This window comes from Orcinus orca, chromosome 4, assembly GCF_937001465.1.
Source record: "Orcinus orca chromosome 4, mOrcOrc1.1, whole genome shotgun sequence".
Taxonomy (NCBI): Eukaryota; Metazoa; Chordata; class Mammalia; order Artiodactyla; family Delphinidae; genus Orcinus; species Orcinus orca.
In genome coordinates this window covers 47,522,533-47,549,043 of record NC_064562.1, presented here as the reverse complement: position 1 = coordinate 47,549,043, position 26,511 = coordinate 47,522,533, and the positions used below count along the sequence as shown (strand labels likewise).

Below are 26,511 nucleotides of genomic sequence, written 5' to 3'. Positions count from 1 at the left end.
TTTGCGATACGCGGGCCTCTCACTGTTGTGGTCTCTCCCGTTGCGGAGCACAGGCTCCGGACGCGCAGGCTCAGCGGCCATGGCTCACGGGCCCAGCCGCTCCGCGGCATGTGGGATCTTCCCGGACCGGGGCACGAACCCGCGTCCCCTGCATCGGCAGGCGGACTCTCAACCACTGCGCCACCAGGGAAGCCCCTCATGTGGCTTTTGAGCCCTCTTACCAGGCAGTTAGTCTTAACCTCATTCCTTTTGAAAGCAATTGTCTGATCTGAAGATAATATAAAACCTGTGGGCTGACACATTCTACCTGGATGTGGACGTGGGGGGAATGTATTACTTCACCTTGGGCTTTTCAGTGTCAAATGCGCTCACCTGAAAGCACTCTTCGGTGACTGGTCAGGGGAAACTTCATGCAATTGGGATAGTGAGGAAATTGCCTCTGGTTAGATGGTGGTTGCCTGACGTGCTGAGGATCACGAGGCTTCTGTTGCCGAATCTGGCTCCCTGAGGCACAGATGCTGAATAAAAATACGGAGACAGAATTGGAAGATAAGAAGTAGAGAGGATTTTTATTTTCTTTGCCAGGCAAAGGGAAGACACAAGCTGGTGCCTCAAGAACTGTGACCCCCCCCCCTTCCTGGGGAATTACAGGGATTCTTGTAGGGGAGTTAGCAGTCCAAAGTGAGAGATAAGGATCAAAATGGTGAAGGTCTGCGACCTCCTTTCTGAAATGCAAACAACTACAAGGGGTGATTTGCTACAAGAGTTTATAGGGAGAGTAAAGTGTAAATACCAGGTGCAGGATGTAAGTTACCTAAATTACACAGGGTTAGGGGTGACAGGTTAGCTTTGTGAAGGACAAATCTAACTACAGACACTACAGATTAGTAACAGTTAAAATAAAACTAGGATTAATTAACTCAGGCCAGTTTGTTTCTTCTCTAGCCTGCTCACTGTTCCCTTTATTTTTCTGGTTATCAGGAGAGGAAACAACCTCATTTCTATTTTTGTTGCGACACTTCCTTGAGCTTATCGAGATGAGGAACTATCATAGGGAAAGGGGATAATGGGGCATCTTTGTGACAGGCTCAGATCATTCTGTGTTCATTATCTTGGCTTGTGATTTCACAGGTGCTACATAGCAAATTAAAGTTTCTGTATGTTAACTACATAGATTATTTCTCTTAAAAGTCATACTATACCCAAACACCTAGGTCTACCTGCTTTAAGAAAAATCTGAAAAAAACGGAGGAAAAAAAATACAAGAGTAGGGACATACAACTTTGTCTTTCTCATCCTTGCCAGTGGGGGGTTGTTTTGTTTCCATGGTACTCATGAGGGAAGCAAGGTTCAAGGAGAGAAAGATTTTTGGCTTCACGTAGATAACCCTGCTCAAGAGATGTGCTGTTCTGGGCCAGCAGTCTGCTTGACATAAAATTTGACAGGTGAGATCTTTGGTCTTGAGAATCCCAGGCTTTCCAAGCAACACTGCTGATGTTAAAACTAGAAGCCTGAGCACAGGGATGCTGCTTCTGCATGGCTGCCTAACACTGAAAACCAATTTTATGACTACTCATCCTGCAGGGTTTTCACCTGTAATTGTCAGTTTACCGTTTAAAAATTTCTCTGCTTCTGAATTACAAAAGCTGGTGTACCAGTGACTTAGTTCTGTGAACCAAAAACTTGGTTACATTTAAGTGTGAATTCTAAGGTTTTAAGTGCATGGTGTGGGTGTTTTGTCTACTAACCCCCTCCATTTCTGTAAACTTTATCAACCACTATAAAAATCAAGGGAAATAGAAACAGAGCCAACCCTTATACACAAATGTACTTCAGGTCTACAAAATACCTCAGTGGATAATTGGGCAAAGAAAATACTGACCTCTCAATAGAAAACTAACAGTGGAGATACTGAAAAGTTTGCCTTTCCCACCTTTAGAAATGCAGGGCAACGCAATTGCCATTTATTTGTTTAACCAGTTAATTAAGGGACTCCTGCAGGTGAGTCCTATGAAACTGGTGTCTATATAGATGGTGTTACTGCATTGGCTTCTAATCAGCCACATGGCTCTAGATATCAAACTATGGTGTGATGAATTAGGAGGTGACAGCTTTACAACTTTAACCGTAACTGGGGAGTGGAGAGAAGGGGTTGAATAACATCGTCTATCAATTGAAAACTTTTACAACAAGACATGGAATAGTGCAGGATTCCCCTCTGCCCGTGGGGATTTAGCCATGCCTTGGGCTACTTCTGTGTGCAGGCCTTTGAGCTTTGGCCTGATGTGCATTCAGCCTGCTTTCTGGCCACTGTGTTCAGTTCAGCCTGAACCTCTGCTTATGTTTTCTCTTAAAACTTGTCTGGGATTCAGCTTTTATAAGCTCAAACCCTGACCAGCCCTTAGGGTGGCCTTCATTGAAATTCCCCAGTTCTGCCAAGGCCACTTGGGGTTCAACTCATTCTTTGGGTTTCTGCTTAGTATCCAGTGTCCCTAGAGTTGGTAAACACCAGAATCCAATGGTTACTTTCCCGGGAGGCTGGATGTAGCCATGTGTACATGTTGTTTCTTAGCACCAAATCTATCTCAAACTGTCTCTAGTTGAAGACAACAACTATCTTTATCTTAATTGTAATAAGCCACTCAGACAAGTATTAAGCAATGAAAAGGGAGTAGTAAGAAAACGGTCGAAGTGAGACTAATGATAGAAATCGGAACTAGGTGAATTAAAACCTGTGCCTCTAGAAGCTGTTAGTTTCTTTGGAGGGATTTCTTAAAGGTAGTTGTCTGATGATCAAGACCCCTTCCCCCACAAATTTCCATGTAAGCAAGACAATATTAGGTGTTGTAATTTAAGCCAGTGGCTTTGAACTCTTGGGGAATCTGATGAGCAGCAGAGGAGAATGGATGCAGAACCCTTCCACTAGCCTACTGCCACAACTGGCCCAGAGAATGTCCACGATGCTGGGGAACACGATACTTCTGCTTCTTGAAAGACGCTCGCCTATTAAGAGTTCTTAAAACTCAGTCCTGTTAAGGGAAATACCTCAAGCTTGCAGCTGTGGTCACAGTGTTAACATCTCCAATTTTTTAGGCTGCTCCTAGGGAAACTAATCTTGTTTCTAAGGCCAAATCTTGTTTCTTCATGTGGTAAATTAAGCTTAAGAAGAACTGGTGACCCCTGGGTCTTCTGGCTTCCATGATGTCTGTTTCTTGGTACATCGAAAGTCTGAAGTCTTACATGGGATGGGGGTGCAGTTGGAGAAAATGTTCTCATGAGGGAGCTTAAGCCTTAGATACAATTCTGAATCCTTTGATCCATAAAGCAGTTTGCTTACCAAAAGCCCTTGCAGGGATCTGATTCTGTTTTACAGGAATGGCTGCCATCTTTTCCTGCAGGGAATCCTTGAGAAGCCTGTGGTGTGAGATGAGGTGGCCAGAAGCTACCCAGGTCAAGCGGGTCCCCTTTTCCCACCTCACACTAGAGTCATAGTCATGGGGCCCACTGACTGGAGTGAGGGACTAGCTGGCAGCAAACAACTCTCCTGAAGCCTGTGTTTTAGGAGATTGGTCTGAGGATGAAGGTAGTCAACACCCCTGGGCTGAGCATACTTTGGAAGGGAGGCCTTGCCCTCTGGGAGCCCACAGCATAGCTCGAAGGAACAAAGACCCAGCTGTGACTCCAGGTGCTTAATCAATGGTGACACACATCTCCCCCCAGAAGTGGATGGGGGCATGCGGGCTGGGAATTAGAACTGACTTTCAAGTCTGGCTATCTTCTTTGAAACAACTTTGAAAAAAAAAAGCTGGAGTGGATTTCAGCTTTGGCCTCAACTTTGCATTGCAGTGCCTTGGGTCTAAATTGTAGTGTCTAATTTGGGCATGATTTTTCTCAGTGAGATGATAGCGCTTGAACCTACTAGGAAGTATGGAGTGGAGGGGAATGAAGCCTCTCTTCAGTAGCAGGAAAGCCCTTGTAGATGACCAAAGACGTGGTCCCTAATTGTGATGGCCTCATGGAGGTAAGAGTAAGCCTCAAAATGAAGAGAAAGCTTAGGAAAGCCTAGGATGGCATTTGGTCTGTACTACTGCTAGTGAGGTTTCTGAAGCAGCCTGGTGAATTTGGAGGAATGTTTAGATGAGACATGGTCAACTACAGGACCAGCAGAAATTGTCTAGATACACCTACATTGTTCTTTTGTCTTTGGTCTGGGGTTTGGGAGCTTCCAGGGGGGAGATAGGATGTAGTATAAACTGAACAATATTGTGATGGCTCCTCGTTTTCTGAAGTCAAGTGTTCTCACCCCAAAGAACCCTCAACTTCTACCTGAAGTACTGTATGTGGGAAACTTCTAGATCAAAGTTCTCTGAATGTGGTCTTTATAGAGAATAGGGAACTCTAGCATGCTGCTATCCAAGAGATATGTGAAACAGAAGTACAGGCCACATATATAATTTTAAGGGTTGTAGCCCCATTAAAAAAACAAGTGAAGTTTAATGTTACCCCAGTAGATAAAATAGATTTAAACCTGTAAAATAATGAGCTTATATATTTTGGTCCTAAGTTTTTGAAGTTTGGTATGCCTTTTAACTCTATAGCACATCAAATCTAGCACCATCTCAAGTGCTCATTGGCTAGTGGCTAGTCATGCTGGACTAGATAAAAGACAACCTTGGGCCCTACTGTTCAACCTCATTTGCCATCTGTTTTAGAGACACACTAGTCTAAAATGACTTAGGGAGAATGTAGTTTGAGTATTGCTGTCAGCTGAGTGAAAGTTCCCAGGAACCAGAACATTGGAACCACTTCAACGGTTTACTTTAAACTTTGTTAGAATGACTACCTTTGTGTTTAACACCATCCGACATCAGCAATATGTCTTCCACACCCCGAGCAGTCACTTTATTTGATTATTGCTGTCAGACTTTGTCCTGGAATCTTCTATACCATGTGTACCCAAAGCACACATTCTACAGCTTTTAACTCCTGACTATCCTATGGACAGGACCCTGGAAAGATACAAGTAGCTCTTACCTTTGGTATCTTTGACTATTTTCCAATTTGAGTTAGTGGTAATTTATAGATCAGGTACTTAGGCACTTGATGTACCTCGCCAGGGCCTCACACTCCACTCTCTGCCACACCCCTTCAAAACACATGCTAGAGTCTCCTCATGGTGGAGGAACTATGCCTCTTACTATTGAGCTACACTCAAATTAGGCTTGGAGTGTGTTTTTCAGTGATGGGCTGTGTTAAGGAGACTTCTCATAAGCCAACAAGACTATACACCTTCTTAGGTGACCTGGGATGATGTGTCTGTACAAGGACCAGTGTAAATGGATATCAAACTGAACTAAGTTTGCTTTAGAGAGCAGGGGAGATCCTTCTGCTGGCAACAACTCCTTACCCAAAACTTCTTTCAAGGTAAACTGATCCAACCTGGATTGGAATTTAGCACAGCGGGCCTGGCTTTCCTCCAGGTGTTTGTATTTATTGGCGGCATCTATCTTTGCCAAGGGGAAGCTCTTGGCCTTGGAGCAGGAAGGTGGAGGAGAGAAGGGTGTCTGGACCTTGGACATATGTCAAGGAGTTATGGTGAGAGTGAAGGGCATGAGAGACTGGTGACATTCTCAGGTGGTGAGGTACAGATTTTTTTTTTACATCTTTATTGGAGTATAATTGCTTTACAATGGTGTGTTAGTTTCTGCTTTATAACTAAGTGAATCAGTTATACATATACCTATGTTCCCATATCTCTTCCCTCTTGCGTCTCCCTCCCTCCCACCCTCCCTATCCCACCCCTCCAGGTGGTCACAAAGCACCGAGCTGATCTTCCTGTTCTATGTGGCTGCTTCCCACTAGCTATCTACTTTACGTTTGGTAGTGTATATATGTCCATGCCACTCTCTCACTTTGTCACAGCCTACCCTTCCCCCTCCCCATGTCCTCAAGTCCATTCTCTAGTAGGTTTGTGTCTTTATTACTGTCTTACCCCTAGGTTCTTCATGACATTTTTTTCCCTTAAATTCCATATATATGTGTTAGCATACAGTATTTGTTTTTCTCTTTCTGACTTACTTCACTCTGTATGACAGACTCTAGGTCTATCCACCTCATTACAAATAGCTCAATTTCATTTCTTTTTATGGCTGAGTAATATTCCATTGTATATATGTGCCACATCTTCTTTATCCATTCATCTGGTGATGGACACTTAGGTTGTTTCCATCTCCGGGCTATTGTAAATAGAGCTGCAATGAACATTTTGGTACATGACTCTTTTTGAATTATGGTTTTCTCAGGGTATATGCCCAGTAGTGGGATTGCTGGGTCATATGGTAGTTCTATTTGTAGTTTTTTAAGGAACCTCCATACTGTTCTCCATAATGGCTGTACCAATTCACATTCCCACCAGCAGTGCAAGAGTGTTCCCTTTTCTCCACACCGTCTCCAGCATTTATTGTTTCTAGATTTTTTTTTTTAACATCTTTATTGGGGTATAATTGCTTTACAATGGTGTGTTAGTTTCTGCTTTATAACAAAGTGAATCAGTCATACATAAACATATGTTCCCATATGTCTTCCCTCTTGCGTCTCCCTCCCTCCCACCCTCCCTATCCCACCCCTCCAGGCTGTCACAAAGCACCGAGCCAATATCCCTGTGCCATGCGGCTGCTTCCCACTAGCTATCTACCTTACTACGTTTGTTAGTGTGTATATGCCCATGACTCTCTCTCGCCCTGTCACAGCTCACCCTTCCCCCTCCCCATAACCTCAAGTCCGTTCTCTAGGAGGTCTGCGTCTTTATTCCTGCTTTACCCCTAAGTTCTTCATGACATTTTTTTCCTTAAATTCCATATATATGTGTTAGCATACGGTATTTGTCTTTTTCTTTCTGACTTACTTCACTCTGTATGACAGACTCTAGGTCTATCCACCTCATTACAAATAGCTCAATTTCGTTTCTTTTTATGGCTGAGTAATATTCCATTGTATATATGTGCCACATCTTCTTTATCCATTCATCCGATGATGGGCACTTAGGTTGTTTCCATCTCCGGGCTATTGTAAATAGAGCTGCAATGAACATTTTGGTACATGACTCTTTTTGAATTTTGGTTTTCTCAGGGTATATGCCCAGTAGTGGGATTGCTGGGTCATATGGTAGTTCTATTTGTAGTTTTTTAAGGAACCTCCATACTGTTCTCCATAGTGGCTGAACCAATTCACTTTCCCACCAGCAGTGCAAGAGTGTTCCCTTTTCTCCACACCCTCTCCAGCATTTATTGTTTCTAGATTTTTTGATGATGGCCATTCTGACTGGTGTGAGATGGTATCTCATTGCAGTTTTGATTTGCATTTCTCTAATGATTAATGATGTTGAGCATTCTTTCATGTGTTTGTTGGCAGTCTGTATATCTTCTTTGGAGAAATGTCTATTTAGGTCTTCTGCCCATTTTTGGATTGGGTTGTTTGTTTTTTTGTTATTGAGCTGCATGAGCTGCTTATAAATTTTGGAGATTAATCCTTTGTCGGTTGCTTCATTTGCAAATATTTTCTCCCATTCTGAGGGTTGTCTTTTGGTCTTGTTTATGGTTTCCTTTGCTGTGCAAAAGCTTTGAAGTTTCATTAGGTCCCATTGGTTTACTTTTGTTTTTATTTCCATTTCTCTAGGAGGTGGGTCAAAAAGGATCTTGCTGTGATTTATGTCATAGAGTGTTCTGCCTATGTTTTCCTCTAAGAGTTTGATACTTTCTGGCCTTACATTTAGGTCTTTAATCCATTTTGAGCTTGTTTTTGTGTATGGTGTTAGGGAGTGATCTAATCTCATACTTTTACATGTACCTGTCCAGTTTTCCCAGCACCACTTATTGAAGAGGCTGTCCTTTCTCCACTGTACATTCCTGCCTCTTTATCAAAGGTGAGGTACAGATTTTAAAGTCCAGACCTTGCCTTAACTGCTTGCATGAAGATGTACCTTGTCATATCTTCTGTGCTGAACTCCTAGCCACCATCCAGCTGCAATAAGTCCTCAGAAGTCTAATGATCATTAGGCCAATGGAGAAGTCATCCGGAGGTAATTGGCTTCCTTTGTTAAATCATAGCTAGATGGGAGCATCACTCAGACCTGTAGCTATACTATAAAACTCATTGAATGACTGGGGGTTATAAACACACTTGTGAATAATTATGGTTCATCACTCGGTGGCACTATTACTACTATACCATCACTGATGTGGTTGTTAAATCTTGAGTATTATCCCTAATTACGTCTTAAGTTTAAGAGGTGTTTTACCCCATTATATATCTGAGGAAACTGGGATCCCATTGACTTTGTTGAACGTTGATAACTCCTTTTGACCTGGATGCTCAGGTGCTTTCTTCTCACTCTGCTGCCTCTATATGATGCTAGATTGTTCCTCGTGTGACTAATAGTAAAGGTAATGAAGAATCTTTGTAAGTACTGCCTGTGGCTTTGTCTGGCTCCGTTCTTAGACTATACAGTATTTGTTCAATACTTAAGGCACTTTCCAAATGAGCTCTTAACCAGTTAGCTTGTATAATGGCCAACTTGTGACTAGGAGGCAATTGTGATGCAAGAGCTGTTTCCTTGCTCTCCATAGTGGCTGTATCAATTTACATTCCCACCAGCAGTGCAAGAGTGTTCCCTCGAATACGGTGTATTTTAGAATGTTGAAGGTTCCTATACCTCTCATAGGGGTGGGGAAGATTTATCAGATTAACAGGACATACACTCCCAGATGAACTGCAAAGTAGGACTACTGAAACAATGCTGTGTGCACCCCAAACAATCTACACAATGTTAATATTCTGAATAGCACATGGGAGCCTCTTCAGGTTGATGAAGCCAGGTTTATCCTGAGTGTAATTTATGGTGAATTCCCCGTTGAATGCAGTTTCTGCTCACATTTCTACCAGGTTTGACATAACTGGAAGTTACCTTGCTTTTAGTGGTCAAATCAAAGCAGAGATCTGCAACACCCTGGATCCGTGGTATAGGGCCCTTCCTGTTTGGGTCCTCTGTACCGTTCTCCTGGTCCCATGCTCATGTGCATACTAGTTACGCTTTCATAATCATATCACTTTTTCCCCCACCTCTCTTTACATCTTGTGTTCACTTTCTATCCCCTATCCTCAGCCTGTTTTTACCATTTTGCTTGAAACTCTAGTGGGTATTGATGGTTCTGGTTCCCCATTTTCCTTGTGTCGTAAACATTTTTAGTCTATACACATGTTCATTGCACAAATACGTGGGACCATGGTGGTTATGCAAACAGTAGATCAGAGTCATGGCTAACTCTATAAAATGTGTGAATATGGACAAACAACATTAGCAACAGTAGCTAAGCCTTTACCATTGTTCTGAATGCTTTATACACTGATTCCTTAGTAAGTCTTAAGGGGTAGTTGCACTTCATAAGGAAAAAATCAGAGGCCTAAATTTGTCACTTTCTCAATCTGTCTACCTAGGAAATTGTTCATTTTAGGTTAAGTGTCTTTAAGTATGCAATTAAACTGCCCTTACAATGATTTACTGTAATGTGCCTATAGAACAAACCTTTTAACTACTGAATATTGTAGTTAAGGGTGAGGTATCATAAATATCAGACTGAATCTCAACCTCAAACTACACATAATCAGGTAACTGTCTTTCTTGTCTTACTCAGCAGGAAGCTAGATGTCTTAGGGGAACAATAGTCACTTCCTGTATCACAAAGTCCTATCGGATTACCAGCCTCCTCTGTACGCTGACTCAAATGTCAACTGTGGGTAACGTGGGGCTTTTACCATTATGTGAACAGAAGCTTTTGGTGTGGCCAGATGACTGGTTAAATATCATGAGCTTAGTCATGTACACATTTGCGTCAGACTAAATGACCAAATAGATGTAAAAGGTAGAATAAATCTGTCTAGCTTGGAACATATCTTGCTGTATTTTCCCTGTATTTTTTTGTGGCTTAACTCCACCTAAGATCTCTGGGCTGTTTCAATAAACCAGTTAAGGGCTGTTGTTTGTAATACATGATTATCACGTGCATGTATTTAATTCTCCTTAACTGTAAAATCTAGATCATTTAAGAGAATACCTGTCTGATTCAGTGAAGCAAGCAGTACCTGTCACCTGATAAACTAGAACTGATGTAGAAATCTTACTCTGAGGTATTACAACAGTCAGTTTCTACTTCTGACTTATCCAAGAAAGCATTGAAGTACTGGCCAGATAAATGAATCTCAGCTACTCAGTTTCAGGCAGTTACAAACTTTTATAGGTGATACTCTGAGGTTAACTAACCAACGTCTCTCTTAAAAGAGGATGGGATTTGAACCCCAGGTCTCGTTCCAAAGCCAGATACTTAGTTTTATTGAATGAAGAGATGATGGGATGGTTATGGAAACACCTCCTTCATCCCCTGACTCCCCTTACTGTCGATTGCTTCTACTCTACTTCCTCGTGAATAGGTGATTAACACTATACACTTTGTTTTCCCAAATAAGTAACCCAGTTGTTTCACTTAATGACCTTTCTTCCGCTCCAGCTTGCACAACTCTTCCCACTTCATTCCTACTAAGATGGCTGCCTCCATATTGATCTCCAGCCTATTGACCCCATTATTTCAATATTCTAGCTGCTGCTTTTACTCCTTCTTAGCGTGTCTTTTCCCAAGTACCAGTTTTGTAGCTCTATTTTGGGTCTTTCTGATAAACCTCAACCCTGTGTGAAACAAAGTATCTACTTTGTCCTAATACTGGAAAAACAGAGTTGGGCTGAATTTATAAAGACTAAGGTAGATTTGTGCCTCTAAACTCATCACTGACTTTGGATTCTCCCAGCTGCCAGATATCACAGAGGGGAGGAAGAGAAGCCAGAAAAACAGAGCTGTTGGGCAATCTTAAGCTTAGACATCTCCTTAACAAACCCAAAACCCAGGTAACTTTTGCTTTGTTCTTGTAACATCGTTCCCTTGCCTTCAGAGATTACAGGTAAGATGGTAAGACATGCATTATGAACTACAAATCAATGTAGCGTGAGTTGACATTCGTATTTTGGTTTCACTTACTCTCACCGGTTCTTTCATAGTAAGCTTACCACCCTAAGTAGCTGCCATGTTCTAAGATGGGCCCCACCCACTGACTTCCTTCTCTCTGAATCAGTCTCTTTGGTATCTCTCTGCTAGAGGTGAAGTCCCAGGACTGTGTCCCTGGCAGCAGGGACACTAGGAGAGAGCCCTTGGGATGATGGTACTCATTATGTGAGAAACTCTCCAAAGTGCTTCTAGAGACATCAGGGCTCTGAACATGACAAAGTTCCACAGCTATGAACCACTTATCCTAAGAGGTCTTGGGTAACTGTGTCTAACCAGCTCAGCAGACAGTCACGGCTTACCTGTTCTCAATTTCATACAATCTTCCAGAGGACAAGGATCTTTTGGCTGACTCCGATCAAAAATATTTCCCTGAATTTAATAGAGTACTCCCTCTTACTTGATTTTTTATTTTTTTTATTTAAAAAATTTTTTGTTTTTTATACTGCAGGTTCTTATTAGTCATCAATTTTATTTTATTTTTATTTATTTATTTATTTTAAGTCATCAATTTTATACATATCAGTGTATACATGTCAATCCCAATCGCCCAATTCAGCACACCACCATCCCTACCCCACTGTGGTTTTCCCCCCTTGGTGTCCATACGTTTGTTCTCTACATCTGTGTCTCAACTTCTGCCCTGCAAACTGGTTCATCTGTACCATTTTTCTAGGTTCCACATACATGAGTTAATATACGATATTTGTTTTTCTCTTTCTGACTTACTTCACTCTATATGACAGTCTCTAGATCCATCCACATCTCAACAAATGACTCAATTTCGTTCCTTTTTATGGCTGAGTAATATTCCATTGTATATATGTACCACATCTTCTTTATCCATTCGTCTGTCGATGGGCATTTAGGTTGTTTCCATGACCTGGCTATTGTAAATAGTGCTGCAATGAACATTGGGGTGCATGTGTCTTTTTGAATTATGGTTTTCTCTGGGTATATGCCCAGTAGTGGGATTGCTGGATCATATGGTAATTCTATTTTTAGTTTCTTAAGGAACCTCCATACTGTTCTCCATAGTTCCTATATCAATTTACATTCCCACCAACAGTGCAAGAGGGTTCCGTTTTCTCCACACCCTCTCCAGGATTTGTTGTTTGTAGACTTTCTGATGATGCCCATTCTAACTGGTGTGAGGTGACACCTCATTGTAGTTTTGATTTGCATTTCTCTAAGTATTGGTGATGTTGAGCAGCTTTTCATGTGCTTCTTGTCCATCTGTATGTCTTCTTTGGAGAAATGTCTATTCAGGTCTTCTGCCCATTTTTGGATTGGGTTGTTTGTTAATTTAATATTGAGCTGCATGAGCTGTTTATATATTTTGGAGATTAATCCTTTGTCCGTTGATTTGTTTGCAAATATTTTCTCCCATTCTGAGGGTTGTCTTTTCATCTTGTTTATGGTTTCCTTTGCTGTGCAAAAGCTTTGAAGTTTCATTAGGTCCCATTTGTTTGTTTTTATTTCCATTACTCTAGGAGGTGGATCAAAAAAGATCTTGCTGTGATTTATGTCAAACAGTGTTCTTCCTATGTTTTCCTCTAAGAGTTTTATAGTGTCCAGTCTTACATTTAGGTCTTGAATCCATTTTGAGTTTATTTTTGTGTATGGTGTTAGGGAGTGTTCTAATTTCATTCTTCTACATGTAGCTATCCAGTTTTCCCAGCACCATTTATTGGAGAGACTGTCTTTTCTCCACTGTATATCTTTGCCTCCTTTGTTGTAGATTAGTTGACTATAGGTGTGTGGGGTTTATCTTTGGGCTTTCTATCTTGTTCCATTGATCTATGTTTCTGTTTTTGTGCCAGTACCATATTGTCTTGATTACTGTAGCTTTGTAGTATAGTCTGAAGTCAGGGAGTCTGATTCCTCCAGCTCCGTTTTTTTCCCTCAAGACTGCTTTGGCTATTCGGGGTCTTCTTTGTCTCCATAGAAATTTTGAGATGATTTGTTCTAGTTCCGTAAAAAATGCCATTGGTAATTTGATAGGGATTGCATTGAATCTGTAGATTGCTTTGGGTAGTATAGTCGTTTTCACAATATTGATTCTTCCAATCCATGGTATTTCTCTCCATCTGTTGGTATCATCTTTAATTTCTTTCATCAGTGTCTTATAGTTCTATGCATACAGGTCTTTTATTTCCCTAGGTAGGTTCATTCCTAGGTATTTTATTCTTTTTGTTGCAATGGTAAATGGGAGTGTTTCCATAATTTCTCTTTCAGATTTTTCATCATTAGTATATAGGAATGCAAGAGATTTCTGTGCATTAATTTTGTATCCTGAAACTTTACCAAATTCGTTGATTAGCTCTAGTAGTTTTCTGGTGGCATTTTTAGGATTCTCTATGTATAGTATCATGTCATCTGCAAACAGTGACAGTTTTACTTCTTCTTTTCCAGTTTGTATTCCTTTCATTTCTTTTTCTTCTCTGATTGCTGGGGCTAGGACTTCCAAAACTATGTTGAATAATAGTGGTGAGAGTGGACATCCTTGTCTTTTTCCTGATCTTAGAGGAAATGCTTTCAGTTTTTCACCATTGAGAATGATGTTTGCTGTGGGTTTGTCATATATGGCCTTTATTATGTTGAGGTAGGTTCCCTCTATGCCCACTTTCTGTAGAGTTTTTATCATAAATCAGTGTTGAGTTTTGTCAAAAGCCTTTTCTGCATCTATTGAGATGATCATATGGTTTTTATTCTTCAGTTTGTTAATATGGTGTATCACATTGATTGATTTGCATATATTAAAGAATCCCTGGATCCCTGGGCTAAATCCCACTTGATCATGGCATATGATCCTTTTAATGTGTTGTTGGATTCTGTTTGCTAGTATTTTGTTAAGGAGTTTTGAGTCTATATTCATCAGTGATATTGGTCTGTAATTTTCTTTTTTTGTAGTGTCTTTGACTCATTTTGGTATCAGGGTGATGGTGGCCTCAAAGAATGAGTTTGGGAGTATTCCTTCCTCTGCAATTTTTTGGAAGTGATTGAGAAGGATGGGTGTTAGCTCTTCTCTAAATATTTGATTGAATTCACCTGTGAAGCCATCTGGTCCTGGACTTTTGTTTGTTGGAAGATTTTTATTCATAGTTTCAATTTCATTAGTTGTGATTGGTCTGTTCATATTTTCTATTTCTTCCTGGTTCAGCCTTGGAAGGTTATACCTTTCTAAGAATTTGTCCATTTCTTCCAGGTTGTCCATTTTATTGGCTTAGCGTTGCTTGTAGTAGTGTCTTAGGATGCTTTGTGTTTCTGCATTGTCTGTTGTAACTTTTTTTTCATTTCTAGTTTTATTGATTTGAGTCCTCTCCCTCTTTTTCCTGATGGGTCTGACTAATGGTTTATCAATTTTGTTTATCTTAAAGAACCAGCTTTTAGTTTTATTGATCTTTGCTATTGTTTTCTTTGTTTCTATTTCATTTATTTCTGCTCTGATCTTTATGATTTCCTTCCTTCTAACTTTGGGTTTTGTTTATTCTTCTTTCTTTAGTTCCTTTAGGTGTAAGGTTAGATTGTTTACTTGAGAGTTTTCTTGTTTCTTGATGTAGGCTTGTGTAGTGTAAACTTCCCTCTTAGAACTGCTTTTGCTGCATCCCATAGGTTTTGGATCGTCGTGTTTTCATTGTCATTTGTCTCTAGGTTTTTTTTTTTGATTTCCTCTTTGATTTCTTCAGTGATCTCTTGGTTATTTAGTAATGTATTGCTTAGCCTCCATGTGTTTGTGCTTTTTACGTTTTTTCCCTGTAATTGATTTCTAATCTGATAGCGTTGTCGTCAGAAAAGATGCTTGATATGATTTCAGTTTTCTTAAATTTACTGAGGCTTGATTTGTGACCCAAGATGTGATCTGTCCTGGAGGATGTTCCATGGGCACTTGAGAAGAAAGTATAATCTGCTGTTTTTGGATGGAATGTCCTATAAATATCAATTTATCTGGTCTATTGTGTCATTTAAAACTTCTGCTTCCTTATTTATTTTCATTTTGGATGATCTGTCCATTGGGGTAAGTGAGGTGTTAAAGTCCCCCACTATTATTGTGTTACTGTTGATTTCCTCTTTTATAGCTGTTAGCAGTTGCCTTATGGATTGAGGTGCTCCTATGTTGGGTGCATATATATTTATAATTGTTATATCTTCTTCTTGGATTGATTCCTTGATCATTATGTAGTGTCCTTCCTTGTCTCTTGTAACATTCTTTATTTTGAAGTCTATTTTATCTGATATGAGTATAGCTACTTCAGCTTTCTTTTGATTTCTATTTGCATAGAATATCTTTTTCCATCCCCTCACTTTCAGTCTGTATGTGTCCCTAGGTCTCAAGTGGGTCTCTTGTAGACAGCATATATATGCATCTTCTTTTTGTATCCATTCAGCAAGCCTGTGTCTTTTGGTTGGAGCATTTAATCCATTCACGTTTAAGGTAATTATCAATATGTATGTTCCTATGACCATTTTCTTAATTGTTTTGGGTTTGTTTTTGTAGATCCTTTTCTTCTCTTGTGTTTCCCACTTAGAGCAGTTCCTTTAGCATTTGTTGTAGAGCTGGTTTGGTGGTGCTGAATTCTCTTAGCCTTTGCTTGTCTGTAAAGCTTTTGATTTCTCCATCGAATCTGAATGAGATCCTTGCTTGGTAGAGTAATCTTGGTTGTGGTTTCTCCCCTTTCATCATTTTAAGTATATCATGCCACTCCCTTCTGGCTTGTAGAGTTTCTGCTGAGAAATCAGCTGTTAACCTTATGGGGGTTCCCTTGTATGTTATTTTTCATTTTTCCCTTGCTGCTTTCAATAATTTTTCTTTGTGTTTAATTTTTGTCAATTTGATAACTATGTGTCTTGGCGTGTTTCTCCTTGCATTTATCCTGTATGGGACTCGCTGCGCTTCCTGGACTTGGGTGGCTTTTTCCTTTCCCATGTTAGGGAAGTTTTTGACTATAATATCTTCAAATATTTTCTCTGGTCCTTTCTCTCTCTCTTCTCCTTCTGGGACCCCTATAATGTGAATGTTGTTGCATTTAACGTTGTCCCAGAGGTCTCTTAGGCTGTCTTCATTCTTTTTTCTTTATTCTTTTCCACAACAGTGAATTCCACCATTCTGTCTTCCAGGTCACTTATCCATTCTTCTGCCTCAGTTATTCTGCTATTGATTCCTTCTAGTGTAGTTTTCATTTCAGTTATTGTATTGTTCATCTCTGTTTGTTTGTTCTTTAATTCTGAGAGGTCTTTGTTAAACATTTCTTGCATCTTCTCAATCTTTGCCTCCAATGTTTTTCCGAGGTCCCGGATCATCTACACTATCATTATTCTGAATTCTTTTTCTGGAAGGTTGCCTATCTCCACTTCACTTAGTTGTTTTTCTGGGGTTTTATCTTGTTCCTTCATCTGGTACATAGCCCTCTGCCTTTTCTTCTTGTGTATCTTTCTGTGAATGTGGTTTTTGTTCCACAGGCTGCAGGATTGTAGTTCTTCTTGCTTCTCACTCCCTCTTTAAAGTGGGAGTATCCACACTTTCAGTTCGTTTTTCAGGCAAATTAGCAGAAGCAGTCAAGGTTTCACAACTTAGTCAAACTTTCCTTTTTCTATGATTATTAAGTGCCCCCTGTTGGATGTGTTTAAGGCTGTAATTTGTGGTTGTGCCCTGTCTTGCTTAACTAGCAAGACCCTGTGTTAGATCCTTGAATGGAGGCCAAGGTTCCAAAAACATGGGGCTGAGGTTAGACCCCATTAGGTCATCTCCCTGTGGTCTTACTTTGAGACTCATTTGCCGCAGTGTTTGTTGTTTGGGCCTCCCCGAGTGTGGGTCTCTTACCCAGGGTGATGCTTTTAGAGCTGGTATTAATACTTATCAACACCGTTCCTCCATACCTCCCACCCAAGGCTAGCTGTTTTGTTCTCATTTGCTCAAAATATCTGAGAATGGGTAGAGCTTGAAATTTGGGGCTGGTTGGGGCCAAGTACACTGGCTTCTGACTCGTCTTGAAAAAACCCTTTCTCCCCAATTTCCTTATTTTGAAGTGGAAGTTTTAAAACTTGGACCTAATGGGATGACAGGAGTAAAATGGTTAATTTTCTAGGCAGTAATTTTATCATTAGTTGCAAGGCTGTTGTGGCCCAGATGAAAGCATCTCAGACTATCTGGTGTAGGACTGGTTTACTTCTAATCTGTCATGGGTCAGCACTTCTTAATATAGAGTAAGAGTGAATTATCAGAAGAATAGAAGCCAAGTCTTACTAGACTTAATAGACACAAAATTACATTTTGACAATCAAAATAAAAGAGGAAGAAATACAAATTTTATATTTATAAAATATATATTTTTAAATGGTGACTGAAAATTACAATCAGAATCACAGGTGTTATCAAGAGTGAAAGTGTAGTATAACTTACTGCATGAAATGGTATGTAGAATGAGTACTGAACGTCAGTACTTCAAGTGCTCAGTTTTAAATGACAAATCAGTTTCCTTCTTAACTTACTAAATCTATGTTGGATTGACAGCAGTGCTGCTCACAAGGGATAATATAACTAAACTACTAGACTACATTTTAATAACTCTCCTAGTAGGGAGACTAATCTCCTATAGGCATGTTGATCAGAATGGAGGATTTTAAAGCCATCACAGCAGTCTCAGGGGTTATTTAACCTAGCCAAAATAATCACTAGATGCTGTACTAAAAATATACCTTAAATCCTTTATCACTAGCCAATTACAAGTATATCCTGTAAAGCTATGGTTACCTTCAAGGTGAATGGATTCCAGGTCTGAATTTGCCTGCATGGGTCTCTTGATAAAAAGCTAAATTCAGGATCTTCTAATTCAAAAGGTTTTTGATTGTTTTGCAGATGGGCAACATCAAGAGCTCCTGTTTCACTGATCAAATTATGTAACATGTAATAACTTAGTCCTTCAAGAGTCTAACTTTTGTTTTTGCTGTTCTTATGTGTAACTGATACCCATTTTGATGTTTAGGAGGTTTTAAAGGTTGTTGGTACGGTTTGGAGAACAGAGAGAATGGACAGCCCCCTTATCTGTTCACTTACTAGAGCATTCTGTCAATCAGGTTATTTCAAAACACCGTTGGAGGAAGGCAGGTTATGAATAAATGATGTCCACTGTTGGAGCTATAGCTTTTGGAGTTTTCTGTGGCTGAGGAAGAAAATATGAGATGGACCTTTAAAACTGGAGAACTGAAGTTGCCAGGATTTCCCTAAGGAAAGATTCAGAAGTGGCTAAATCCTAGAAGTCACTGCACTTGATGCCATGTCTCCAAATTCCCTTAAGTGACTATGCCAAGGGGTGGCTGAGTCCTAGTCACCTTTCTCCCACCATACCCCACACTCTGGTTCTTGCTTAATATGGTTTTATGTTAACTTGGTTTCAAGCCATGAGTGCACTTCCCTGCAGACCAGGCTATTATTCTCTAAACCCATTCTACATAGGAATTCTTGAGATGCTGCTTTTCCATAGGAATAGTCTGAGCTCTGCAAGGAGGCAACATAATGTAGTGATGAGGACAGACTTAGCACCCTGGCCTGAGCTGGAGTTCCAGATCTTCCATCTTCTGGCTGTGTAGCCTGTTGGCAAATCACTCACCCTCCCCAAGCCTCAGTTGTCTGGTTAGAAATAGAGCTGCTGGGACTAGTGTATAGAGGATATTTTGCATAGGACAACAAAATTCTTTTCAGAAGTTGGCCTGAGACAGGACTTGTATTCTGCAACAATAGTTTTCTAAGATGAGGTTCTTTGATAGTAAAGGGAAGAGAGGTGAGAAAGAATGGCTAAAATCCAGAGCTGCACAGGAGATGTTTATAACAAGCTGCTCACAGAACTGTGGAACAGAGTCCCACAGCAGAGTATTTCTAGCACCACACTTTCTCATCATTTTCCATTGGAAAATATTGGTGTTACGGAATCAGGTGCATCTTGCCAGATGCTCAGGTATCAAGCCAAAATGCAGTTACTCCTAGATTGGCAGCAAAGAGAGGGTTTATTCACAAGGCAGCCAAGTGAGGAGATGGGAGAACACATCTCACATACCTCCCTGAAGGCAAGGGTCTCGGGGTATTTATAGGATGAAGAATAAAGAAGCAGAGCGGTCTGAGGCTTGGAGTATGAGTTGCATGGGGAAAGGTGATTGGGGAAAAGTATGGTAATTGTAGTTCTGAGCGGGAGTAACTAAGCTACAGGCCTCTGCACATTAAAACTGGAGGTGCTTAGAATGACCTGAAGGTGGAGTTTTCAGCCCTCTGATGTCCAAAGGTCACCAAGTGCACACTTGCGCATGCCCAGTTGGAGGGTCGGTGGTTCCCATCCAGTCTTAGCTGGATCAGCTTGAACTAGACACAGCTGCCTCTAAGTTCCTGGAGAAAAAAATTCGGGCAAACAACATCTTATTTCGGCATTGTGCCACTTGGAGGACATGCAAGTCTTTTGTAGCAACAGTTAAACCACCTTGATTAGTGAAGGCAGGTTCCAGGTGAAATGGATTTAATGATTACAGTTTTGCTTGTAATAACTCACACACTGGAGGGGATTGGAAGCTAGATGGCTGAAGGCCCCAGCCCTCCTGAGGAATGAGAGCTGTGTCGTACACCTATCAACATAACCTGCTATCCTGTGGCTTGCTAGGTAGGAAGCTTTGCTCAAAGGTGTTCTTCTGATTGGAGAAAATCTCTCTGAAGATGAAGAGAACTTGCTAGAAACACATATTTCAGACTACAGTCTGCATGCTGGGGAAATCTGAAGGTCATTCTTAAACACGAATAATTATTGCTAGTGGGTAGATGGAGGGGCATTGGCTGGAAAGGTGACCTGCTTGGCTTGTGTCCAGAGCATCCCATCTTCACAGGTAAATCTTCTTAGCTCTAACTCGGGATCTAGTGTCAGTTCTATTTTTTATGGTGTAACAGGCCAGCAATGGTCACTTAGCTTTAAGTCAGATCTGTTATTGGTCCTATGCTGACTGCTATCAAATTTTAGTGACTGATCCCTTGTTCCTGCCATTTTCTAAGCTCTTTTCTTCTGTTTCTTTGAACAGCAGTCCCAAGAACTGGGTCCTTGCTTAGATCCCGAGTCTTCCAGGACTGTGGCAATGGACCATGCAATCTACCCAGGAGCAGTGGCTGTTCCCGAGGCAGAGTTTCGTGTCCCGACCAACACTGGCGCAACTTGTTCTACCACTGACCACCACCATGACCCAGTTATTAGCTGGGTAGGTTGCTACTTCTGAGGTTCATTTTGTGTATGAAATGAGAAGGTTAAAGGTGGGATTAGATACATTCTCAACTACTCAAATTGAGTCGATCTTGGGAGTCTTTTGGTGGGATTGATAATCAGGGAAAGAAGGTATGGAAACCAAAAAGCACTGTCTTGACCTTGTAATGTACCATTTCGATTTAAGTCACATCTTAGTCATTGGACCTTGCCCAGAGGTCTTTGATAAAATAATGGGTATGAGTTCTAACAGATGTACCCAGACACAGGCTCTGGGACCTTCTCCATGCTTGCTGTACAAGAACTGCTGTGACTGGATCTCTTTTCTATGTTGGGCTTTCTCAACCTGTCTTCAAATGACAATTTAAACATTGAAGTTGGGACACAGTTATGGTCACTATCAGAATTGACACCTGAGCCTAAGCTGGCCAGAGATCCTTAGGTCCTTCTTATCAAAAGGGTTGCCTTTTGTTCAAGTCTGTGAACAAGAGAAGAGACATGGAATTACAGTTGTCCTCAAGGGGACTCTGTCTCACTCTAGCTGGCTCCCGAAAAGCAAGGATTTGAGGGCTGCCTGAATCAATTCTTGTTTCTTTGTTTTTAGGGGGAAAGAAAGGATGGGACTCCTACATTCTCTGGAAAGGACAACAGTGAAACACTGGATACATGGGAGCTGGGGGGTATTGAGGCCACGATCATTGCTTTAGATGGTGCCAGAGACCACATAGAATTGAGTATGCAGTGGAGTGGCAGGGAGAAGCCTACTTTGTACCTACTTGGTCATGTATTTCTTGTGGTGCTGACTGACTGGTCTTGTCATATCTTTAGATGTCATAGATGACCGCATTTTACTAGAGGGATAAAACTCCTAATTGGCACCGTCAAGGTTTAGATTAAGGGAAAGGAAATAGAGTTGGGGATATATCATAGGAAAAAGTTGCTAACACTGAAGCATGGTAGCATGATTGTTGAAAAATTGTTTTCAACAAGTTTTTTTTGTCTTGCTATATTTTGTAAGAATCAACTGTGGGTTCCTTAAATAAGAACAAATTCAAGGAAAAAACTAGTAAAGTTACCCAGAAAGGAAATCAGTCTTGGCCCACATAACAAATATACAGGGTTCTTATCTGTAGTTGTCAGTCTCTTTAAAGAGTGGGGAAAACCTTTGTTAGGGAGTTGGCAAGTCCTAGAAAAAGGCTTAAGGGCTTTGTTTGTTTTGGAGACTAGGACAAGACACAGCTGGCTGCTTGAAGTTCACACTGTGTCTTCTGTGGGTGGGTAATGTCAGTGTTGCTTTCCCAGTATCCACTGGGACATGTAACTGGAGTACCTTAAAGGGGTCCCTTGGAATGGGAAGTGGGTTTGGGCAAGTGAGTTGGGAGACTGGAAAAAAAAATCTGGCTCACAGTGTAGCTTTGCTGTCCCTGTGAAGTAGAATTCCTTTCCTCTTTGAAATATGGGGAAGTCCTTCTCTAGTCTTTTCCTATCACCTGTCTTATCCAAGGGAAGAAGAAGAATTGGGTTAATGAGATGGGGAACAATTCATGGGGCATATGTAGCTGAACCGTCCTCTTTAGTTTTCAGAGCAGTGCCCTTTCCAGTTTGCGTGGGGGAAAATGCTAACCAAGCTGGCTTCCTCCACCTTATGGCAAAAGGCTCACTCAGCCTGGTTCAGGGGGACCATTTCTCCCAAGCTTGGTTCTTCTGATCCAGTGTCACCAAGGTAGTCTGACCTGGCATCTGAAGTGCTGCGGTGCCATAACCAGACAGCCTACGGAGACCCACCAGCCACGTGCTGCTGCTGGTCCTGTATCCCTGGCTCCACACCAGCATGCAGAAGAGTTGAGGGCAGGCTAAGGGTTTCCAGTCTCCCAGGTGCTCTTGACAACGTGTGGCACCAGCAGAGCAGCAGGGTCAGGCTCCCCTTCATGGTGGGGAAGACCGCTCTCCCCGGCCGTCACTCTAAAGGGGTGGTCAGACGGACCTGAGCTCAGCCTGATCCTCCTGCGTATGGAGGTGGGTCTAGTGTTCTTGGGCAATGGAGCCTGTCAAATTCCGTGGTTCTCTATCACAGAAATTCTAGAGCAGTATTTCTTCCCAGTTAAACTGGTGTGGGCACACAGTGGGCCTGGCTTCCCAGGATAGGATCTGACTCGAATCTCCTGGGAGAATAGACTTACCGGCTGGGTCTGGTCTTTTCAGAAGGTCTTGGGATGTTGAACAGCTTCCCGTGCTAGTGTGTGGCTTCAAGGTGGTGTTCACAGCTCCACTGCCTGTACTATATGTTTAGTTCTTAACTGTCAGAAGTAAATTCATAACAGCAGAGTCGACATCAGGGGTTGTTCAGAGGAAAGACCCTCTCCAAGCTCTTAGAGACTTGGGTTTCTGCCCTAAGGGGGAATGTCAGATTGGGTGGGTTAAGTTGAGGGCAAAAATGAAATACTTGCAAGAATACCTCTGCTGTGGCCAAGTCTAGGCAAGAGGGAATACAGTGGCAAGATATCTGAGGTACTGTTGGGGGAAGACTCCCCCATCGTGGAAGAAGTGAGAAAGGCTGAGGGTCAAGAGGGACCTCCTGGGACAAGCTTAGAGAAGCTTGCGACCAGAGCTAGTACCTCTTGAGGTGGCGGGGGGCAGGAGCAGGAAGCTTTAATTGTCCTGTGAAGCTGCTTCAGTAAACCACAGGCAGTTATCTGCTAGAGAGCATTTCTGTCTTCAAGCCCGTGGGGTTGAGATATTTTAAAGCTGCCAGTCCCAGGAAGGGAGTAGAATGAGATCCCAGTTTCTTGGGGGATAGTACCGTTTTTAACAGCATCTTGTACTTCCTAAAACTCATCCACAACAAGCGTGTGACCTTTAACTATGGACTATGGCCAATTTCTTGACTTGTTTGAGGCATGAGGACAGAAGTGCTGGATTCTATTTTGCATATCTCCGTATGCGGTAGAGCACTGAATGCAGGTCTAGAGGGCATGCCCTCACAGGCAGGCAGTCCTCGTAGGAGGAGGAACTTCTACTGCTGTCAAGTTTGGGTCCTTTGGAGTTGAAAACCCAAGAGACTTAGTGGGCATAAAGCCAGGGGGAAAAAGGAGGCAGATGGAAGGGGCAGGCTGAAAAAATCTTTACACGTCATTGTAACACCCGAGAAAGAAGGGGAAGGACAGAAAGAGCCGGAGACTGCAGCACAGCTCTGCGGTAGAGTCTTGGCCATTCTAAGAGAGAGATGTTGTACAGAGATGACCAGGGGAGGAAACTTGGATTGGGTGGAAATGGTGAGGCCCCAGTACTGCCCTGTGCTCAGTCTTTGGCCAATTGCTCCCTGGGAAGAAGAATCTAGGCTGGATTGCTACAGCAGATCCTGCAGCGCTGCAGCTGGAAGCTCATTGAATGGTGCCCTTGCTTGTGAGTCTGATCATCTTCAAGAGGTAGTCCTGATGGTGGTGACGGTTATAATTTTCCCATTGTCGAGCGCGCTACCAGCTTGGTACTGCTGGGATGTAGAGAGTGGAGCTAGTCATTCCTCAGCAGAAAACTTGAGCTCAGAAGGCTTTCCCCTGCACTCCACGTTCTTTGTATGGATCACCGAGTCCTAATAGAAAAGATACTAATTTCCTATTGCTGCTGTAACAAACTACTATTAAGACTTAAAATAGGAGATATTATCTACTCAGATCTGAATTGAGTCTCAAAGTGGAGTTGTAGGCAGTACTGCATACTCTCCTAGGGCAGCTGGATGGGATATTCATTCCACTTCTCCAGCTACTACAGGCTGCCTGTATATTTTGGCACATGGCCCCCTTCCTTCTACAAGCAGTGATGGCTAGCAAAGCCGTTCTTATGTCACTTCACCCTAGAACTGACTCTTCTGTCTTCCTTGCCCATGTTTAAAGACACTTATGACTATACTGGTCCTACTGGGATAGTCTTCCTATTTTGTGATCAACTGATTAGTAACCTTGGTTCCATATATAATATGCATTTCTGTTATGTAATTATAATATATAAGTTCTGGGAGTTAGGATGTAAACCTTTTAGGGGCCATTATTTACCTACCACAGAAGGGTTTTGGAAGCAGTCTCCACCTGGAAAGGGGCAGGTGCTCATGGAAGGAGTCATGTGAATAGCCTGCAATGTTGGTGCTGCCCATGGGGGTATGTGGTAGGCACTCGCACCACGGCAAGGACTCTAAAGGCCTGGGGAGGGCTGGATATGAAGACTGAAAGAGGCAAGACTGAGAACCAGTAGGTCTGGTAACTTTTGGGGAGAAGGTCATGGTGTTCCTTTCGCTGTTTCTTCACTTTGACCTGTGAGGTCTTCCTGGGGTTTGCATATGCGGCCTAGCTCCTGCTTGGCTACAATCTGAGGTGCTGAGACTTGGCACTTTCTACCACTTGGGTTTAGATGAACAATAGGTCTTGGGGACAGGTGCTTAGATTCTTCCCCTGTGGCCTGACCATTGTTTCTCCTTAGCTTTGTGTTCCTCAGCATTCAAGTCTTTGTGGATTTTGAGGGGTTTCTCTCCTTACTCCAGACTTGTCTTTCTGTGACCTTCAATGTTGAAATTTCCCGTCTGTTTAGTGGAGCTGCAATTAAATCCCTGGTGTTCACTAGGATAACAGGGCCTGGTCAATAACGGTTGGGAATATTTCCTCAAGGCCTCCCTCATTTTTATCATCTTTACTAACATGGTTTGGGAGATGGTAGCAGGAAGCCCAGCTGCCTGGGTGATCCATATGGGCCCTAAAATTCATCTCTTTTCATTAAAAAAATTAAGGTGTACAGCAAATTGATACATAAATACAGTGAAAAGATATTTACAGTCAAGCTAATTAACATATCGTCTCACATAACTATCCTTCTATTTTGTGATGAGAGCACTTAATGCCCTCAGCAAACTTCCAGTATTCAATACAGTATTAGTCATCAGGCTGTACATTTTCTCTAGACTTACCTGACAGAGCTACAACTTTGTACCCTTTGATTAACAAATCCCAATTTTTCCCTACCTTCCTGTCCCTGGTAACCACTGTTCTACTCTCTGCTTCAATGTATTTGACTTTTAGATTCTACAGTAAGCAATATCTTGCACATTTTTTCCTTTCTGTATCTACTCCAGAATGCAACTTATGGTATCACTAATATCTAAACAAAGAACTGGCCGGAAGAAGTACGGTTTTATTGAAATCTCTATGTCAGGAAGTACTTGTAAGAACTAAAGATGACAACACTAATCTCTGTGGAAGGATCTGTTCTGATTGCTGTAGGAGGTTCTAGAGTAGAGCAACTTTTCAAAAGGTGGAGTTGGTCCATTGCCCTTACTGGAGTATTGTACTGAAGAGGATTGCTTCTTTGGGTGACTTGCATCGAAACAGTGGGTAGATAGCATTGTGTATCCATTCATCTTAGGATATTCGTTTTCGGCCACTTTCATATTCGGCCACCTTAACAGATGTAAAATTTATGAGGGAAAACATTGTCATGAAAGTTTGTTAGTAATTACTCCATAGGGTGGTTTTGTTCTTCAGGGCCAATCATAGATTTGGGATCTGTCTATCTTTTTGATGAAGCATCCTCCAAGCTGTTTCTCTGGGTTGTCAAAGATGACTCGTCATGACCACCATCTGTTTTCCAGACAGCCAAAAGGGAACCCAAAGAAGGTGGCAGGTCTGCAGCTTCTTTTCTAAAGGCATGATGACACTTGCACTTAATTTCTGTCAACATCCCATTGCCCAGTATCTAGTTGCATGGTCACAACTAGTTGAATAAAAAAGCTCATCGTATAATCTTAGCTGGGGGATTGTGTGCTTACCTTACTAAAACTCTTACTCTTACTAAAAGGAAGAAGACTCTTACTAAAAGGACTCTTACTAAAAGGAAGAAGAAAATGAATATCAGATAACCAGCAGTAGGTTGTACCACCATGTATCTAAAGGAAACCTCCCAGATTTGGAGCCAACTTGAACTATAATCTGTAATGAGCTGATAGTTCACCTGCTCAGATTTCTTCTACCTCCATAAGGAAGTGGGGAGATCATGTCTAACCCCTCTAAGTTAGCTAGCTGGCTTGGAGCTCAGTCTGACCTTGAGTGTAGTGGTCAGACATCCACCTACTGTCAGGTTCAAGTGGAATTCTACCACTGAGGAACCTCCTGTTGAAATATGACCAAAAGCGTATGAGC

General features: G+C 41.7%; 1 long non-coding RNA gene across 1 annotated transcript in view; it reads right to left on the bottom strand.

Moving 5' to 3' along the window:
- The window catches only part of LOC125964286 (uncharacterized), a 190,012-nt gene that overhangs the window by 8,195 nt on the left and 155,306 nt on the right, over positions 1-26,511 (bottom strand). The window contains exon 2 of the long non-coding RNA XR_007477185.1: positions 6,695-7,200. This is a non-coding gene — a long non-coding RNA (uncharacterized LOC125964286). The remainder of the gene's footprint in view (positions 1-6,694; positions 7,201-26,511) is intronic.